The sequence below is a fragment of the Penaeus chinensis genome, chromosome 34 (genome assembly GCF_019202785.1).
Source record: "Penaeus chinensis breed Huanghai No. 1 chromosome 34, ASM1920278v2, whole genome shotgun sequence".
Lineage (NCBI taxonomy): Eukaryota > Metazoa > Arthropoda > Malacostraca > Decapoda > Penaeidae > Penaeus > Penaeus chinensis.
Window position 1 is genome coordinate 6,155,787 of NC_061852.1, and position 5,000 is coordinate 6,160,786.

General features: G+C 35.5%; 1 protein-coding gene across 2 annotated transcripts in view; it reads right to left on the bottom strand.

Moving 5' to 3' along the window:
• Nucleotides 1-77, bottom strand: part of LOC125043564 (WD repeat domain phosphoinositide-interacting protein 4-like) — a 6,014-nt gene extending 5,937 nt beyond the window's left edge. Inside the window, exon 1 of one of the 2 annotated variants that reach the window (XM_047639760.1) lies at nt 1-77. This exon is cut by the window's left edge and continues 4 nt beyond it. The gene's annotated coding sequence lies outside the window, so the exon portion shown is untranslated. The other variant, XM_047639761.1, reaches the window with a different exon arrangement.
• Between the last annotated feature and the right edge of the window lie 4,923 nt (nt 78-5,000).

Here is a 5,000-nt window from a genome sequence, read left to right on the forward strand (position 1 = left end):
TTTTCTGTGCGTTTCAGGAACTTCGTCTCAACTGCGTGTGTTTGTTGACTTTGTTCGGATGTTCGAAAGCTGTCTTAATTTCTCTATTTTTTTCAATCCTTAAAAGTATTTTGGAAGCTAGGACAGTTCCATTTTATTCTGAATATTTAAGTATTATATATGTGCTTGTACTAATTTGATTAATGATAGGTAAAGTATTGTTTAGACAATAATCAATTGCTAATCAGGCATATACGAACAAGCAAAACAATCAGCTGTTGTATCAAAACAATCATAATGTCGACATCTGATAAATAGCCATAATCATGTAGTTTTGGATTCAACAGTGCATCACATATTAAGAATATAGCTAATGACAAATTAATGATATTGTAGCTTTCAAAAAAAGGGGAAAACTTGCGTGTACTTATCTCTATTTTGCTATATACGTTCAGATTTACACGATGCAATTCGTATTTTAAGGATGCAGTTTCCATGCAAAGCAAATCTTCACCATTATCATTGTTTTTTCTTTTTTTTACTTTATGATAAGAATCATTATTATTATCCTTATCACTATTATCTTTATTTCAAATCATTATCAATATTACCTTTATCGTTGTGGCATTATCATCAATACCTTTATTTTTAAATGATATGTTCTTACCATCAATACCTTTATCCTTTATCATTACTATTATTATGTTTATTGTCAATATCGTTATCTTATTGTTGGTATATTATTGCATCATTACATCATATCCGGCAGAAGGATGGGAATTCCTAGACTCTCATTTCCAGGCCGGAAGACATATGCAAATTAGTGATTGCGTTATCTTATGAAGCCTCGCTATTTTTTATGATTTCATCGTTTAGTTAACTTTTGCCGTCTTGTCCCTTTCACACATTGAACAAAGAAAAAGGATAATATCTTTCGTTAAAGAACAACCGCCGTATATCTTGTAAATTTTGCAAAGAAAATTAGATATCAGAAACTCTAGCTTCTTTTCAGAATGAATAGTCTCATGCCCGGCACGTTTACGGGGAACATCCCTAGTTCCCGCAACTTCACTTCAACGTTTGAAGTAAATTTCACATGTACATTGTACATCATGGCTAAAGATTTGCTTGGTGTACAGGATAAAACGTGTGAAAAGAAATATTTTAGATTTAACGAACTATGGTACCACGGTATTTATTCCTGTGCTTTAGTTGTTGTTATCATATCATTATATTATCATAAGAACGAAAAAAAAAAAAAAAATCTTTATATTTATACCAATAGGCAAATTTATGCGCACCTTTGTGTTGTGACACTTTTAACACAAGATATTTTAAAGTACTTTGTTGTATGTCCCTACCAGTTTGATAAATCAAGACCGTACAAATATTTCCTTTATATAAGCTTTTCGTTATTTGACGCTTACTCAGTCATAGTAAAATGACATCATGGTTTGATGTGAGATAATCTTTTTCAAGAAGAGATGTACAGCTTTAGCGTTCACTTGTCACTACAGACAAAATCGCAGGCAAAAGATATACAACATCGTTCTTAACGCCTACAACGACGACAACAAATCATATTAATGATAGGTTTCAATGTCTTTTTTTTCTGTGTGAATGAGTAAGTGTGTGTAAGTGAGAACGAGAAAGAATGAAAGTGAGAGTGAGCCTGAATGAAAGTGAGCTCACAAAGAATACATTGCAAATACGAGGATTATCGTTCATTTTAACAATAATGCGATAATTAGAAATTATACCAATACAAAATTATTTTACTACCATACTGAACTCAACACTTAATGATATACGACGAAATGTACAGATTAGCGAACGGTGACATTAATATTTTTTTTACAAGCTTCTCGGAATGCATAACTTCTTGCCTCAGATATACACTGTACAATCCATGATTCTATCTAATTTTATTTTCGGATTCGCTACACAATTCTGATATACCAAGGTAACCCTGTCTTGCTTATGCATGTCAGCCAACTTAATTAAGACTTCATTGACGGGGGTTCCTATGCCTAAATTACCGAAAGAAATTAAGTTAATGGGAAAATCCATATTTAATCCAATTTACTCGGCGAATCTGTGATGGGTACTCGTATCAGTGACCTTCATGCAATCATGCAATCACAAAGTCGCCTGGGATCTTACCCAGAACATGCACGCGACTTCCAAGAGGATGAGAAGTGTGTGCTTAATAAGCGAATAATGATTCCAGCCTACACTTATGAACGGACGTAAATGCAGGCTCATACCGACTCGAACAAAAAAGTTGTCGATCGAACGAACAACTTCGGTTTTACTCTACACCTAATATCGCACGTCAAGGCATAAATCTATCAGGCGATTTATGAAATCCAAGGTTATATCAGGCATCCCTGTGATAAGGGAAATATACTAACGCTATATTCAGATAATTAATTCATACAGATATCGCATTACAACTCCATCCTAGCGGCAATAAGATTTGTCACTATTGAGCAATGTAACGGTGCTATAGTCATCCCTATGGTAGTAACAACGACAAACAGCCAAATTATGGGAGCTATTAACGAGAGTAGAAATAAATTATATGATGTCCGAGATAAAGATAAACGAAATCAGCAAGATAATCAAAGGAACTGAAAGAGTAAGAACGAGTGAATTTATAATAGTCAATAACCGAAACTCGTACAAGAAGAGAATGAAGTACACAGAATTTCGAGACATTACTATACGAATTCACGTGTACTCACAAGGTGTTCATTCTCGCTTTGATAAAAAATCACGAATATGTTGAATGTGTTCTAGCTGAAACAATATACATTTCTAAAAACGAGATAAATGAATTAATGAATGAATGATAATTCATGTTTGCTGGCCAAGATGACAATACAGCTTTTCACAGCAATGCTACCTCGCTTCCGTTTCCTGTCACAAAAGTTCCCGCACTTAACACCTATACCCAGCAAAAAACGTGAGTGACTGCACGTATATTTTATATGGCTTAACACATGCTTCAAAAGACTTGGAGCAATCGCTGAAGCGGTGGCTGGGGGAAGGTCTTGACCAAAAGGAAACGAAGCTCATTATCCCAGGCCAGATAAGGTCGACCTTAATTTTCATCTTGGTGTCGCGCTCGTGCTCTGGTGTCGGCACTCATGCGGGCAAACGCACAGGCAACGTGGAGCCTATGTGGAGCTTGATTTAGCTTGGGGTGGTATGGCTAACGTTTTATGTTTATATGCTTATTGACCTGCCACACTCTCTCTGGTTCTCTTTCCCCAACACTCTCTCTTTCTCTTCCACTCTCTCTCTATCGCCTTCTCTCTCTCTCTCTCTCTCTCTCTCTCTCTCTCTCTCTCTCTCTCTCTCTCTCTCTCTCTCTCTCTCTCTCTCTCTCTCTCTGTCTCGCTCTCTCTCTCTCTCTCTCTCTCTCTCTCTCTCTCTCTCTCTCTCTCTCTCTCTCTCTCTCTCTCTATCTTTCTATCTCTCTCTCTTTCTCTCTCTCTACCAAAGCAATGTTCCTTTGTGGATTTTGTGACAAGATTTTGCTCTCCTGAACGTATATGTTTTTTTTCAGGGGGGGGGGGGAGGAGATCAATCAACGTGTTCCTTTTCAATGTTTTGTAGGGTATGCAAGTTTTTCGAAAGGAGCAGCTGAATATAAATACCAGGATTTGAATTAGGTAGCTCAGTGCCCGTAGCATATGATAACAGTAGGGGCCCCTAGTTGGGACAGACACTTTGTCCCATGGATATATAATTATTCAACATTTAAATATAATATTGTATCTGGCGGGAACACATATCTCCACCAGATACTATAATATATATTGTATTTGTAGCATAGGCTTTGCGGGGCCACCAAAAGCGTGGGACCTTTGGCATTTCTTGCTATACCGTAAATTCAGCACTGATAGAGACAAAACTGAAATGATTTACAAAATATCTAATATATTCTTGTCCTCCAGTTATTATATAAATTATGGTGGCTGCAACCCTTTTCTGCAACACGAGGTGCAATAGGTAACACGGCAAAGCCTTATTCTAGCTGTACATGAGTGTACGGTACAGCATGAGCAAATGCCCATCCTTGGTCTCTAAATACTGTATTAACAAATCTTCCTGATGCTACTATGTCTGTGCTGGTTTACTGAACTCAACACGCCCATGATGCAAGTTTTGATGTATTTTCACCAGCTATCATACACTTGCTTTCGGGAACAAAGATATTTGTTATCAGTACAGACATCTTATCCACTTCTGCCACGTTGCATGAGCATCCTTGACTTGTTCCTTGGGAAAAATGCAGTAAATCAACGTGTAGACTGCAGCAAGAGTCAGTATTCTTCAGACTAAGGCTTTTATTTCCTGTACCCGGTGACAGCTAGATATTTGGGATATAGCAAGAGATATTTTTCGGGCACTTAATTATTTGCAAGAAAGTACTTACATTTTTTTTGCACGAGTAAATAGCACAGTTTCGGTGTTCTTCAACTGTACTATCTCGGGCTTTATCTTAATATTATCTAGACCAGCAGGCGTTTGTTTATCAGTTCACGATAAAGGAATAACATATACTGGGTTCTTTGCCAGTAGTGAAATACAGTCATGTCCAGTAATAAATTAAGAATGATTTCATGATTTGCTGATCTAAAACTTTATTTTGATCACTGGGCAGTCGGTCGTCTAATGAAGAAAGTCTAAGTATTGATAATACGATATAAATGTTGATGCTATTATAATCAATAACAAAAGTTCCTTTTCTGAACTTTAAACTGCAAAATCCACGAAATCTATGAAGGAACCACGATAGAGAATGTCCATTATATATATATATATATATATATATAAATATATATATATGTATATATATAAATATATATATATATATATATATATATATATATATATATATATATATATATATATATATATATATATATATATATCACTCGCCACAATATCGAACACTAAAGTATAACAAAAAAATAAAAAAAAATAAAACACCGAATCAGTGTCATCAT